The sequence below is a fragment of the Rhineura floridana genome, chromosome 3, assembly GCF_030035675.1.
Source record: "Rhineura floridana isolate rRhiFlo1 chromosome 3, rRhiFlo1.hap2, whole genome shotgun sequence".
In the NCBI taxonomy this organism is placed as follows: domain Eukaryota; kingdom Metazoa; phylum Chordata; class Lepidosauria; order Squamata; family Rhineuridae; genus Rhineura; species Rhineura floridana.
The window spans coordinates 217,596,643-217,613,122 of NC_084482.1; the positions used below are offsets into that span (position 1 = coordinate 217,596,643).

Here is a 16,480-nt window from a genome sequence, read left to right on the forward strand (position 1 = left end):
GCGACCTGAGAAAAAGTTGAACTAGATTGAGACTGAGACTAGAGGAGGGAGTGGATTGCAAGACAAAAGTGAGCATGCTAAACAACCAGAGGTAACGGATGATGCAGGTTTCCTACCACAGGATGGATAGCATAGTTTTGTGGAGCAAAGGTGACGGCCATGAGCCAATATGGATAGTAGTGCAAAACAGGGTGCAAGTTGTGTTCCAGGATCCTTCAGGGATGCAAACGACTGGTGATTAGGTAATATATACTTGCCCCAAGGAAAGAGCATTGGTTTTGTTGCTAGACATCTGTTGTAAAAATTTAAAATAATATTTAAAGAATCAGATGCCATCTTAGTGTTTTATCATTACATGCTCCTTTGTATTCAGATCTGGCCTGAGTTTAATAATGTAGCACTTGGGCAAGAAGATGCAGCACAGAAGCCCAGCGCTAGAGGCCATGATAGGCACAAAGCCTAAATATGCCATCAGGTTTCGGTACAAGGACTGGCTGCTCTATGACCCACAATTCCAGCATGACTTGTATCACTTTTGTACCTCTCACATTCTTTAACTGATCCTGGATTTCTTCCCCCCTACTCTGCTTTCACACACACTATTAATATTCATTAGAACTGTATTTTATTGTTCATGTGAAGAGACAAGTGTTAAAATAGTAGCTTGAAGAAGCTACATTCCCATCACAAGTATGCTGGTTTTATTGCTACTGTGCTCGACATCAATTGCACATATTATTTCATGAATCAGATGCTGTCTTTAGTTTTTGTTGTTAGATGTTCCTTTGTGTTCAGATCAGGCCTGAATACAATAATGTAGCATTTGGGAACGAAGATGCAGCCCAGAAGTCCAGCACTGGAGGCCAAGATGGAGAAGACCTGCACAGCTACCATGTATTTCCCCTTGGTGCTCAGGTAGGTGGGTACAAAGGAGACCCAAACACTGCAGAAGACCAGCATGCTGAAGGTGATCAGCTTGGCTTCATTGAAGGCCCCAGGCAGCTTCCTGGCTAGGAAAGCCACCGTGAAGCAGATGGCAGCCAGGAAGCCCATGTAGCCAAGGGCAACATAAAACATGGCAACAGACCCTACATTGCATTGCAGGGTGATCTCTCCTGGCTGAGAGTGCATGTCAGAGTCAGGGAATGAGGGAGAGATCACCAACCAGAGAGTGGAAATGACAACTTGGACACTGGAACAGGAAATGACAATGGAGTTGACCAGACTCTTCCCCAGCCATCTCCTCACCCTGTTCCCTGGCTTTGTGGCTAGGAAGGCCAGCACCACAGTGATGGTTTTAGCCAACACAGAAGAGACAGCAACTGAGAAGATGACACTGAAGGCCATTTGTCGGAGAAGGCAGGTCACTTTCCTTGGCTGGCCAATGAACACAAAAGAAGACAAAAAGGAGAGCAGGAGGGAGACGAGGAGGATGTAGGAGAGATCCCTGTTGTTGGCTTTGACAATTGGAGTTTCTAGGTGTTTAATGAAGATTCCTAACACAATGCCTGTGGTGAAGGACAAGAGGGCAAAGGAAACAAGGATGATCCCCAAAGATTCTTCATAAGCCAGAAATGTGATAATCCTGGGGACACATTGATTTTGTTCCTTGTTTGGATGCTGATCTTCTGGACATTTGATGCAATGGTCTGCATCTGAAAAGAAGAAAAATAACCTCAATGTTGGAAACATATATGATATACCTTAGTTATATCTACATTATATTTTCCAAGGCTACCCCTAGGCTGCAAGGGCCTGTTTTGGATTCTTCCTCTGCATTTGAAATTCAGAGCTAGATGGACGAATGTTCTGACAAGGTACAAAATAACATCTTATGTTTCTCTAAGGTCTTCCTTTCCCTCTGGAGTCCCTTACCTTCCTGAGCTGAGATTGTCCCTTCAGCACATGGAGTGCAAGCATAGCAGCAAAGTGGCTTTCCTTCCTGAATCACCTTGAAGCATCCAGGGAGGCATCCTTGACTGCACCTTGAATGAGGCAAAGTCTACCCATAAAGAGAAAGAATGTAAAAAAAAAAGTGTCAGGGGCGTATTTGAACACTACAGAATTCAGTCAGAGACTTGAATGCCCTCTACTTCCATCCCTGGTTTTACCACCAAATGTCTGCAACCCCTCCCTCCCGTCTTTAACCATCTCCCCTCCACAACCCTAATATCCCGAAGTTGCCGTATGGAGCCTGCAAAAGGTCCCGGATTCAATCCCCAGTCTCTCAATGTAGTGCTGGAATTGGGAAGGCTTCTCGCCTGAAACCATGCCCACCAGAGTAGACAGTATTTATTTTAATTTTATCTGTAAGAGAATGTCTAGCTTGACCCTTCATCACATAATCGCAGGGCGAGTTGCAGTACAATAAAACCGTCCATGTCTCTACTGGATTCAAAATTCTTTCAATTGTTTTCAGGTATGGAATTGTGCTATATGTGTATTGATTGTGGATGTTTTTACTGTGAAATCGCTTCAGGATGTTTCACAGGAAGCTATTCATAACTGGAATAAGGATAGATGGTTCATAAGGCAGCTTGCCGTGTTGCTTTGCCCCCAATTTTTCCAGCTATAAGTTGAGGTTGCTTAAATTCCTTGGAGACCCTGAGCTAAAGCAGGAATCTTCTGGGTCTGTTCCTAAAGGAAGAAAGTGGCATGGAAGTGGGGAAGTAAGTCCAGTTGTTGCTTGTGGTGGTGTCAAGGCAAGGCTGAAGTACACAACTTCAACCTTGTCTTGACACTACCACAAGCAACAACTGCTGTTGGTTCCCCATCTCAGTTTTACCTTCTGCTTTTAGTCATAATCCCTTTATTAACAGCTGGGCTAGGAATTCTCTCTCTCTCTCTCTCTCTCTCTCTCTGTGTGTGTGTGTGTGTGTAGATATATTTTGGTGTATTCACTATCAAAGGAATCATTTATTTATATATTTAGACATTTGTTAGCCACTCATTGGCCATGACCTCTGGGCAGTTTGTAGAATTTCTGAGAAAGAGATCAAAAAAATAGTTGAAGGGTATGGAATTCACTCCCACAGTAGATAGTGATGGTCATCAACTTGGATGAGGATTAGACAAATTCATGGAGGATAAAGTTATGAGTGGCTCCTGGCCACAGTGTCTATGTTTCTGAATGCCAGTTGCTGGGAAGCATAGGAGGGGAGTGTGCTGTTTGCCCTCTGGTACTTCTTGCAGGCTTCCCATTGGGGCATCTGGTCAGCCACTGTGAGAACAGGATGCTGGGCTAGGTGGGCGACTGGCCTGATTCAGCAGGTTCTCTATGTTCTTACATGTAACCCATCGCTATTCTCACCTGGTTAAGCCCCCTGAGCCACACAATGGCTTCTGCGTCAATGCTGAACCTTTTTAATGGGGATGCCTGTTGCTGTAGACTCCCAATCTTCACAGAAGCAACCGAAGTGTTTGGCCACACCACCCAGGCCAAAATATCCAAGTTGGCTGCCAGTTTCCCATCCCTGTCCAAATACGCTCCATCCATGGAATTATTGGAAGACCCAAAGTTCCTCAGAAAAGGATGAAGCTGGAATGGCAGAGAAAAGGAGAAGTTACTGTTCTATGTTTCAGTCCCAAAGTGCATCTGCCTTCTGGAATTTTTCTGTGGATTGTATCCAGTGCTAATCCTACCTTCACTAGCAAGCAAAAAAAATAATAATCAGCCACTTGTGTTTCATTCTTGAGTCCCTTCATTCTGCTTTGGCATTTTGGGAAAGGCTAACATTTGAATCAATGAGGGCTGCCAACACAGCACTCATGGGCATCAATGTGCCCACTAGACCCTCCTATGGCCAGGGATGAAACTAGGCATGAGTGGGCCCTTGAGCCAGAGCTGGCACCAGACTTTAGGGTATCTTTGGAACAGGGGCACCCCCAAAACCCTCCCCCTAATGCAGTCAGCCACACATTTTTTTCATCTGCCATTGCTGCCCTGGTGGGGCTTGCCAATGCCACTTACCATCCTCTTCACTAGACTGAGTTTCTGCAGTGTGCAGACAGTGATGCCTCTGGCCTCCTGCCATCTTAATTTGCCCACCAAGCATGCCCCTGCCTATAGATTGTGTAGGCCAAGGCGCTGTCCCTCCATGAGATCCTGCAAGCTCTTGCAAGAACCTAGTGCTCCCATGAGATTTAGCAGCATTCCTCTCCTCCTTCACCAGGGCCAGCTGTGCAAACCCCACAACTTGGTCTGTGTGCATGGCCGGGCTCGGAAATTTTGTCTGTGGGGTATATGACTGTCCATAATGCAGGTGTGGGTAGGAGTGGCCCTTGTGAGCTTCAGGAGCCCTCAGGCCCATGCCCAACCTGGCTGCCTGCTGGTGCTGGGACTGCCTATGGTGCTTGCAAAAGGTTCTAGTATATATCCTCTCAGAAGTTCACAATGCACAAGAGACTGCTTGTTCTCCTTGCAGGACTCCTGTATGTATTGGCTCAGCTGCTCCGCACTGAACATGCCCTCTTAAACCTTTCTATCAGGGCAGTGCACAATATGTCAACAATAAAACGAAACACAACAAATATTACAAAATAACTATTAATATGACTGGCCTCTGTAAGACGGGGAAGAGCCAGCATCACTTCTCTGAGTGATCTTGGTGATCAAGTGGGATATGAGAACTCAGGTGGTCCTTAAGGTACCCGGGACCCAAGTTCTTCAGGGGGTTGCATATCGACACAAGAGCCTTGAACCTCACCTGGTAGCATAAGGGCAGCCAGTGCAGATGTTTCAGTAAAGGTGTTGCATGCTGCTATCTGTCTGCCCCCATCAGCAATCTTACCACTGCATTCTGCACTAGATGAAGCTTCTCAACCAGGCCCAAGGGCTGCCCCACATGCCCTCATTTCATTGCATGCCAGGATTTTGCACTCACACCTCCTTCTGTTCTGAACAGAAGAGAGAGGCAGTGTGCTGCTCTCAGTGAGCAAGCGCAGCAGTGGCCAACATCTGGGCCTTTTCCCTCAATGAGATGCCTCATGGGAACCATTCTAATCTCATTTTGTGGCCCAGTCTTTCTTATTTTTTAGATGGGGCATCCATTTGTGTATGGCACATCCCCACGGTGCCCATTTTGTGGCTGGTGCCTACTAAACTTTTTTCAAAATTCCAAATGTGCCCCACTGGCTCAAAAAAGTTGGTGATCCCTACAAGTTAGATAATGCATGTTCCAGGAAATCTCCACAACAGTTTCCTAGTCTTGGGACAAAGGAAGGGACAGAGTGATCCCATGAGACCTCCCCTAACCTGAAAGGGCTCCAATGGTTCATAGCAGACACAAATGAGCCACAGCCAGTGATGAAGACAACCACCTTGTCTAAAAAGACCGGGTGGCTCTCAGAGCTTTTCTCATCTGCTCAGTGGCCTCTGAGGCTGGCTGAGGAAGGTCTTACTTACTTACTATATTTTCATCTCACCTTTCCTTCAAGGAGCTCAAGGTGGTGTGTATGGTTCTCCTCCCTCTCCATTTTATCCTCGTAACAACCCTACAAGCAGAGCTTGGAAGTAACTCGTTATTTTTAACGAGTTAGTTGTGATTCGTTACAATTTTAAATAACGAGTGGGTAATTCCATTACATTTGGCAAGTAACGGAATGACTAGTAATTTCCCTACTTTTCAGCTGCAACTTTAACGTTTCCACGTTAGATTGCACGTTACTTGGGGGCGGGAACAAGGGGAAGACAGCTCCTGGCTGTGATTGGTTAACACAAGACATGTGCCTCACTCTGATTGGACCTCTGCGCAGACTGTCTCTTCCCTCGTGATCTGTGTTAGGATGCACGAGGGAAGAGGTGAATAGGCAGGGCCTGCTAGCATCTGAGAGGACAAAATGGATGCCGGAGGAAAAAGCCAGGGCAAGGACAATGGAGAAGGCAGCAGCAGAATGGCGAAGAGCTGTGGAGGTGAGTGACAATGATTTGTGTGTGTGTGTGTGTGTGCCCCCATGGCATTTTTGCCCCCCCCACCCCCCGTGGCATTTTTGCCCCCCCACATCCCATGGCCCATTCTGCCCCCCCACTGCCTCTCCTTGCCTCGTTGCCACCCCCTCCATCGATCACAAGGCACTTCTGAAACTTCGGCCTACTCAGAGCTTGGAAAAGTTACTTTTTTGAACTACAAATCCCATCAGCCCTAGGCAACATGGCCACTGGATTAGGCTGATGGGAGCTGTAGTTCAAAAAAGTAACTTTTCCAAGCTCTGGCCTACTTCTCTTCCTCCCCCCCTTTTTGAACTCTCCCCCTTGTTCCCATGCATACCTGTGTGCTGTATTTATCCAGACAGAGCACTCCTGCCTTTTAAAATGCCAGCTAGCTTTTTATTGTATATTTATTTGAACTCCATCTTTCTTTTTATTTGTATTTTTGTCCTGTTTAATCACAAGACTGAATTGTATGTGGGACAAAAACTGTCTCAGCAATAATAATAATAATAATAAAAATAAAAAATCATTAAGCGTATAATAAATGGCTTAAGGCTGATTTTTTTGTTCTTGGCAGAGATGAGGTGAGAAGTAGGGTCCTTGCAGCTCCTCCTCTCAGTCAGTCCCCCAGCTCTCAAACTCATGTTCTATGAGAAAGAGAGAGATTCTCAGCCCCAGAGAAAGATAGACTGTTGACAATCTCTGCTAATATCTATACAAATGTACATGACATGCATCACCTGAACTCACATGATCTAGAGTTACCTTAGATCTTGCAAGATTTGCAAATGAGAAGCAATAGGGTTTTATATTAGTTCTGATTGTCTATTGGGCTATCATAGGTTATATGTTTTTTTCATTTTCTATGGCAAAAACTCCAACTTCAGTGGAATTGATGTGATGTGTTCTAATCATTTGAATTTGGCTAATGAATGCTTTATTCTTTCATCAGAACTTTAGCAGTAGTACTAAAATATTAATAAAAAAGAAAAGGGAAAGAAAAAATACTTTACATACATCATTCAGCTGTATTGCTAATTATAGATATAGATATAAAAGATAAACGGCATTTTGTCAAAAGTATTTTTGTCTACATTTTATACCTCATCCTTGGTTTTCCAAGCTTGGCATGGAATGCTTCTCATACAGAATTAATTTGAAATGCTGCATATTTATTATCATAATCATCATATTCAAAATAAAAAATATATGTACCGCCTTCAAGTTGATTCCAACTTATGGTGACCCTATGAATAGGGTTTTCATGAGGCTGAGAGGCAGTGACTGGCCCAAGGTCACCCAGGGAGCTTCATGGCTATGTGGGGATTTGAACCCTAGTCTCATTTTGTTCTCACAACAACCCTGTGAGATAGTAGGTTAGACTGGCCCAGGCAGGGTTATTCAGTGAGCAAAAATGATGCAAATAGGATCTCTTTTAATTGTGCTATCGACCTGCTTACTTCCACTCTGACTGGGGGATCTCGCAGCATGGGGAAGAGATGGGGGCACATCACAGCTGAAGTTCACCCATATAGGAGCATTATCTCTTGTTTATTACAGAGACGCCTGTTGCAGGTTTTGCTGCTGAGAACAGCAGTCAGTTAGTGCGGCCACTTGAGTCACAGCTTGTTGATCCTGAGGAGGCAAAACTAGAAAGTGAGGTTCAGGAAGGAGGCCCTGTGCATGAGGAGGAGGAGGGCATGAAGCAGTGCCAGTTGCCCACAGCCACATCTGCAGAACAGCAAGTACCATGGTTTGGCTTTGAGAAAGCTTGTACATTTGTGAGCCAGAGTGGGAAAAATGTTGTTGTACGATGCAATTACTGCCTTCCAAGGATCAAAAATCTGAGATCAGCTGTTTCCTCCTCATCCAATGTGAAGAAACATTTTGAGGTAAGCCTTTGTCATGCTGGTCCTCAAAGAGTGTCCATTGTCTATTTATGTTTAAATTGTGAAGTTCCTCTTCCATTTTTTCTTGGATTCATGCTTGGTTCTTCTTCCTCAGAGGGCACACCCTGAGAAGCTGAAAGCAATTGAAGAAGCAATAAAGGCAAGGAGACGTGGCCTTCCTGAACCAATGCATGACACCCTTCCTCCCAAAATGCTGAAGCAGCAGCAGACAACCCTTGAGAGGTGGGGATCTGGCAGGGAGCCTGTCACCCAGAGCAATCATTGATTTCATTGTAGAGGAGACATTACCACTTCAGACTGTGGACAAACCATCATTCATTAATCTGGTTCGCATTGGACTCCCCAAAGATCTCACCATCATATGTGCCAAGACTCTGAGAGACAGAATTGAGAAGAGAGCATGCCACATGAGAGAAACTCTTGCAAACCGAATGGGTGCTGTGGCATATATAGCAACCACTGCAGATTGTTGGACCAATGGCAAGAAGAGTTCCTTTGGGGTAACAGCCTACTGGATCAACCCAACTACCCTGAAACGTGAGGTCGGGGCCTTGGCTTGTAAGCGTCTGAAGGGGCGCCATACATATGATGTCCTTTCCAAAGCACTGCATGATGTACATGTGCAGTACAGGATCCACAACAAAGTTATGTGCACTACTACAGACAATGGCTCCAACTTTGTGAAAGCGTTCAGAGTTTTCATGGCCAAAGAACCAGTGGAAGCTGCAGGCACCAGTGATGATGATGGTGAGAACCAGGAGGAGGAGGAGGCTGAGGTGGAGTTTGTGCCTATCTGTGAGATCCTGGACACAGGACCTGAGGCAGAGGAAGAAGCTGCAGACTCAGAAGAGGATTTTGTTTTACCACCACACCAGAGATGTGCTAGCCACACCCTCAACCTTGTGGCAACACAAGACATAGAGGCCATGCTTTCTGACTCCTCCAAAAGTAGTCTTCTTGGTCCTTTCAAGAAACAGTTTCGTTCCTTGATGAGAAAGTGCAGCAAGTTGTGGTCCAAGCAGAACCAGTCAGCCCAGATTGCTGAATATATCCGTGCGCAATGTGGTGTGTATCTGAAGGTACCGAATAAGACCAGGTGGAATTCCACCTTTGATGCGTTGAAGCAACTACATGAGCTCCTGTCAACTGTGCCACTAAAAATGCATGCCATAATGGACCGCTGCTCCTTGTCCAGGATCACAGCTGCTGAGATTGAAGTGGTACAGGAATACACAGAGATTATGGAGCCACTAGCCCAGTCCCTAGATATCCTGCAACGGGAGAACAGCATGTTCATGGGGTATTTGCTACCAACGCTCTGCAATCTGGACCGCAAGTTAGAAGGACTGGAAAACAAACCTGAGAGGTACACATACTGTTTTCAGCTGCTGAGAGGTGTGCGCGAAGCCCTAAGAAAGTGGTTTGCAGCTATCTGGGAGGACAAGAGGCTTCTTCTGGCAGCCTACCTACACCCTCGCTTCAAACTAGATTGGCTGGAATCGTGTCAGTCCGCCACCCATACCAACAAGTAAGAACATTAGGGAAGCCCTTTGGGTGGATTACTCCAAGGGAAATGTTGTCTCAAGGGAGGCATCAGAGGGCTTAAGGTGGTAGGCAGGGGCTGGTCCTTTTCTTCCTGGGGCTCCTCATCACAACCTTGGGTTGCTGCAGGTAATCCTTAAGGGTCTGCTGTGCTGCCCCATGAGTGTGGTGACTTGGTCACCTTCCTACCTTCCATGTCATCATCCACAGGCTCAGGCTGGACCCCGAACCAGGGGACATGACAAGCATCAGGAAATGAAGAGCAGATGATGGTTTCCTAACATATATGTTAACATATCCTCTCTCTTTCTTAGATACACAATGGAAGCCTTGTTGAAAGCTGAAATAAAGATGGGTGTACTTAATGAGGACAGTGATCAGTCTTCAGATAAAGACCAGGAAGGAGATGACTTAGCAGATGACTTCTTTAACTTTCTGCCCCAGGGCAAGAAGTCAGCAGTGGACACTGCTGAGGAGGAACTGGTGAGGTACCTGAGGTCTCCCAGCAGGGAAGTGTCATCACTCCATGGCTTTCCACGTGTGCTGCGGTGTTTTTTGCAGCACAACACAGGCATGCCTTCAAGCGCCGCAGTAGAACGCCTGTTCAGTACTGGTGGCAATGTAATGACTGTAAAAAGACATTCCTTGTCTGACATGCTCTTTGAGCATCTTGTTCTTTTGAGACATAACAGAAACATATTATAAAAGCATTTCAAGTTTAAAATTTGATTTCAAGAGTTGGGGTATCTTCATTGCTTGGGGGGATGTGAGATTCTGTTATGCCATTATGTTAATCTTATGGATATTTTTCTTTATTCTACTACCCCCTGTGTGTGTGTGTTTATTTTTAATATTGTTTTAGGCTTCTTAGATGTGCAGCAGCCAAGGCCAGCACCTTGTAGGAGTTTTTTTAAAAAAGTAACTGAAATGTAATTGTAGTGATTACTTTTGAGAAAAAGTAAAGTAATCAGTTACTTTCAGAGCAATTGTAATTGTAACGGTAATTACTACTTTTTTGGGCCAGGTAATTGTAACTGTAATTTATTACTTTTTAAAAGTAATCTTCCAAGCTCTGCCTACAAGGTAGGTGAGGCTGGGAGACTGTGACTAGCCCAAAGTCACCTAGCAAGCTTCAAGACTGAGTCTAAAGGGGGAATCTGCACAAGAAACCTCAGGGACTGCAGCAGCATCTGAGATCTTCAAAATAGCAACAGACTGCCATGCTTGGAAATTTTCTCAGCCAAACAGGAGAGTGCAAAGACTTGTCCGCTGCTGCCCCAGAGGCCAGGATTAGATTTAAGGGACTTAAGTAACAGGAGGTTAGATTTTGGATGAATACTAGGATATGATCAGGGAAGAATGCAAAAAGACAATACCTCTAGTTAAAAAGAGAAAAAGACCTCAATGGATGAGTGAAGAAACTCTTAAAATAGTTAAAGAAAGAAGGAAAGCAAAAGCAAAAGGAGATAGAAACACGGTCAGAACCCTAAATGCAACAATACAGTGACTAGAATGTAGAGACAAAGAAAACTATTAAAAATAGTTATTATATAGAAATAGAAGAGGACAACAAAAAGGGAAGAACAAGAGCCCTATTCCAAAAGAGTAGAGAAATGAAAGGGAAATTTAAACCACTAGTAGGGATGTGGAATACAGAAATGGCCCAGGTGGTTGACATGATTGCTCCTGAGTGCCCTCTCCTGTGTAGAGCTCATATGGCTCCATGGTATACCCCAGAGTTGAGAGCGATGAAACAATATCGGAGATGGTTTGAGTGCAGATGGAGACGAACTTCTAGTGGATGCAATTATACACTGGTAAGTGCCTATGATAAGCTGTATTTAGGGGCAGTAAGGGCAGCAAAAAAAATTATTTTGCTGCCACTATCAAATCATCACTCTGCCGCCCAGTGGAGCTCTTCAGAATTGTCCGGGGGCTATTACACTCTGGCCCCAAGGACATGGTAGAACCATCTGAGGCCCGCTGTAATGAATTTGCTAGGCACTTCCAGGATAAAATCTTTAGCATCCACCAAGACTTAGACTCCAGTGTTATAGCAGGTGAATCAAGCGAGGTATCCAGAGCACAGCCTTGTCCCAATTTCTTGGATGAGTTTCAGTTGGTGCAGCTTGAGGATGTTGACAAGGTGCTTGGACAGGTTCATGCAACCACTTCTGTGCTGGATCATTGCCCTTCTTGGCTAATAAAAACTAGCAGGAATGGAACAGCCGGCTGGGCCAGGGAAGTGATTAATGCCTCTCTGCGAGAGGGGGTGGTCCCTGGCTGCCTGCATGACGCGGTAGTGAGACCACTCCCGAAGAAACCCTCCCTGGACCCAGAAAATCTTAGTAACTATAGGCCGGTAGCAAATGTTTCATTCCTGGGCAAGGTCCTTGAATGAGTGGTTGCGGGACAGCTCCAGACACCTTTGGATGAGACCGATTATCTGGATCCATTTCAGTCGAGTTTCAAGCCTGGTTTTGGCACAGAAACAGCCTTGGTCACCCTGTATGATGACGTTTGTCAGGAGAGAGACAGGGGGAGTGTGACTCTGTTGATTTTCCATGATCTCTCAGCGGCTTTTGATATCATCGACCATGGTATCCTTCTGGGAAGACTGGCTGAGTTGGGAGTGGGAGGTACTGCATTGCAGTGGTTCCACTCCTACTTGGCAGGTCGCCTCCAGAAGGTGGTGCACCCTGGACTCTCCAGTATGGGGTTCTGCAGGGGTCAGTTCTGTCCCCCATGCTGTTCAATATCTACATGAAATCATTGGGTGCGGTCATCCAGAGCTTTGGAGTGCATTGCCATCAGTATGCAGATGACACGCAGCTCTATTTCTCCTTTTCATTTTCTTCAGGTGAGGCTGTCAATGTGCTGAACTGGTGCCTGGCTGTGACAATGGACTGGATGAGGGCTAATAAACTGAGGCTCAATCCAGACAAGACTGAGATGCTGCTAGTGGGTGGTTCCTCTGACTGGATGGTGGATGTCCAACCTGTCCTGGATGGGGTTGCACTCCCCCTGAAGGAGCAGGTTCATAGCTTGGGGGTTCTCCTAGAATCATCTCTGTCACTTGAGGCTCAGGTAGCCTCAGTGTCATGGAGTTCCTTCTACCAACTTTGGTTGGTGGCCCAACTACGTCCCTGTCTGGACAGGGATAACCTGGCTTCAGTATGATCTGGTAACCTCTAAATTAGATTAATGCAATGCATTCTACGTGGGGCTGCCTTTGAAGATGGTTCGGAAACTGCAGCTTGTGCAAAATGCAGTGGCCAGATTGGTAACAGGGACCAGATGGTCTGAACGTATAAAACCGATTCTGGCCTGCTTGCACTGGCTGCCTTTATGTTTCCAAGTTCGATTCAAGGTGCTGCTTTTGACCTATAAAGCCTTACACAGTTTGGGACCACAATACCTGATGGAATGCCTCTCCCGATATGAACCCACCTATACACTACGTTCAAGATCAAAGGCCCTCCTCCGGGTGCCTACTCTGAGGGAAGCTCAGAGAATGGCAACAAGGGAGAGGGCCTTCTCAGTGGTGGCCCCCAAATTATGGAATGATCTCCCTGACGAGGTGCACCTGGCACCAACACTGTTATCTTTTCAGCACCAGGTCAAGACTTTCCTCTTCTCCCAGGCATTTTAGCATGTGTTTTATATTGTTTTGAATTTTTAAATTGTGTTTTAAATTTTTTTTTAAAGATGTATATTAAATTGTATTTTTTTTTTAGTTACTGTAAACGGCCCAGAGAGCTTCGGCTATGGGGCGGTATACAAGTAAAATAAATAAATAAATAAATAAATAAAGAGGGGAACACACTGACTGACCGAGATGAAATAAAAAGAAGATGGAAGCAATACACTGAAGTACTCTATAAAAAGTATGCAAGCATGACAGATTCATTCGCGGAGGAACCATATGATGAAAAACCAAAAATTTTAGAATGTGAGGTAAAAGCTACTCTTAAAATACTTGGAAGAAACAAATCACCAGGAACAGATGGCATACCAATAGAGTTGCTACAAGCTACTGAGACTGAATCTATCCAAATTTTGACAAAAAATTGACAACAAATATGGAAAACTAGACAATGGTCCATAGACTGGAAGCGTTCAATATATATCCCAATTCCAAAGAAAGGGGATCCCAGAGAATGCAGTAATTATCAAACGATTGCCTTAATATCCCATGCAAGTAAAGTAATGCTCAAGATTCTACAGCAAAGGCTCTTACCATATATGGAGCGAGAAATGCCAGATGTCCAAGCTGGATTTAGAAAGGAAAGAGGCACCAGAGATCATATTGCAAAGATAAGTTGGATAATGGAACTGAGCAAGGAATTTCAGAAGAAAACCACAATGTGCTTTATAGATTACAGCAAAGCCTTTGACTGTGTAGATCATGAAAAACTATGGAATGCTTGAAAAGAAATGGGGGTGCCACAGCATCTGATTGTCCTGATGTGCAACCTATACTCTGGACAAGAGGCTACTGTAAGGACAGAATATGGAGAAACTGACTGGTTCCCCATCGGAAAGGTTGTTAGGGGTGTATTTTATCACACTATTTGTTTAATCTGTACGCAGAACATATCATACGGAAAGCAGGATTGGACCAAGATGAAGGTGTGAAAATTGGAGGGAGAAATATCAATAATTTAAGATATGCAGACGATACCATACTCTTAGCAGAAACCAGTAACGATTTGAAACGAATACTGATGAAAGCACAAAAGCAGGACTACAGCTGAACGTCAAAAAGACTAAAGTAATGACAACAGAAGATTTATGTAACTATACTGTTGACAATGAGGACATTGAACTTGTCAAGGATTACATCGGCACAGTCATTAACCAAAATGGAGACAATAGTCAAGAAATCAGAAGAAGGCTAGGACTGGGGAGGGCAGCTGTGAGAAAACTTGAAAAGGTCCTCAAATGCAAAGATGTCTCACTGAACACCAAAGTCAGGATCATTCAGACCATGGTATTCCCGATCTCTATGTATAGATGTGAAAGTTGGACAGTGAAAAAAGCTGAGAAGAGAAAAATCAACTTATTTGAAATGTGGTGTTGGAGGAGAGCTTTGAGCATACCATGGACTGCGAAAAAGAGAAATAATTGGGTGTTAGAACAAATTAAACCAGAAGTGTCACTAGAAGCTAAAATGATGAAACTGAGGTTATCATAGTTTGGACACATCATGAGAAGACATGATTCACTAGAAAACACAATAATGCTGGGGAAAACAGCAGGGAGTAGAAAAAGAGGAAGGCCAAACAAGAGATGGATTGATTCCATAAAGGAAGCCACAGACCTGAACGTACAAGATCTGAACAGGATGGTTCATGACAGATGCTCTTGGAGGTCACTGATTCATAGGGTCACCATAAGTCGTAGTGCACTTGGAGGCATATAACAACAAATAGAGAGAATTCCCAAGCAATGGGCTGCAAGTACACACTGATGAAGGACGTTTTCAAATAGGTACATAGGCCTGTTGGCATAAAAAGGTCTTCAAGATGCCTGAAAGCCAAACGTGAGCGAATAGTTATTTATGGTGGCTGGGGCTGATGGAAGCTGCAGCCCAGCAACGTCTGAAGGGCACCATGTTGGGTATCACAGCCCACATGACATGCACAGATCTTTCCTTCAAGCCTTGCTGGCACTCTCCCCAACACACACACACACACACACACACACACACACACACAGAGCACCAGCTGACTCACTCTGCCTAATGTGGTTTCTGTTTTTTCAAAAAAATTATATATATGCTTTTTTGTTTTTACTTCTGTAAAACACTTTGAACATTCTTTGATCTGAACAGGGTGGTTCATGACAGATGCTCTTGGAGGTCACTGATTCATAGGGTCATCATAAGTCATAATCGACTTGAAGGCACGTAACAAGTCTGTTGTAGATGTTATAATTTAGGATTCCCTGCATTGTAGAAGAGATTGGACTATCTGGCCTACCACCTGCCCCCATCTCTATGATTCCAAATTCTGTGATTCCACAATAGAGCACTTTTGTCATTTTCTGCAGAGATAAAAGGGAATACCTGCCATGGCCGCAGACCCTGAAGTCCCAGCCTGTCTCCTCCACCCATGAACACCACCCGCTTGGATCTGGAGAAGGATGCAGCATTCAAGGCATGTGCCACAGCCCGGACACTGATGTAAATGTTGTAGTCGTTTGGAGACAGACTTTGCTCAAGCACATCCAGGGGTAATTCCCCTTTCTGTTCACATCTTAGCCGTTCTTTCACAGACAAGAAGTTCTTTGGATAGAAACAATGAAATGCTTTCCTCCAGTATGGAAGGATATGATTCAAGTCAAAATTGTTAAGTTTCAGGGTGTTCTTTGTCTGGAGTAAGAAGGAAAAAAAAACATTGTCTATGCTGGAAATGTAACCTACTGTCAGATATTGTCGAGGCGATGTCCCACAAAGCCGTTGTGATCCAGATTTTCCCCTCAATGGGCTCTATCATTTTTTTTAGTATCTGATTTATAAGGAATTTTCCATTGTAAAAAGAGCGAGTCTCTGCATAGTAAACAAATACGCTGACTTGTCTCCATGTGAGAATTGAATCAGTGGAAATTGACACTTTTTCAAACACAGTCATTTCTGGGATTTTTTGTGAAATAGGGACACAAACACCATTCGAGGTGAGCACAGGTGTCATGGCACTTATGAACCTCTCTCCATTGTCATTGTCTGGAGCAAAGAGACCAATCCACGTCCATCCAAAATGCAAAAGCAACCTGGCAATCCCCGCATACTGGTATTCACTTTTTGGGACCATCCGGTAGAAAAAAGGGAACTGAGTATTATCGTTGAGGTCATGGGAGACAAAACCATAACTAACCTGGGTAGGGAATAGAAGAGTTTGATTGTTTCAAGGGCAAAGCTAAAAAACCTGTTAAGTTAAACTTACTCAGAACAAGCAAAACACCTGTCTAAGATGGAGGAACACTCAGTACATTGCAAGGACAGACAACAAATTCTGCCTTTATCACCACAGCAGCACCCCAAGTGCGACACTTTACTTATCTGTCTAAGGGTGAAAGGTTAGGTCAAGGAGAGGGG

The 16,480-nt window shown here is 44.5% G+C and overlaps 1 pseudogene; it reads right to left on the reverse strand.

Annotated features, from left to right (window-relative positions):
- Positions 1–747: 747 nt before the first annotated feature.
- Positions 748–16,196, reverse strand: LOC133378975 (vomeronasal type-2 receptor 26-like; annotated as a pseudogene).
- Between the last annotated feature and the right edge of the window lie 284 nt (positions 16,197–16,480).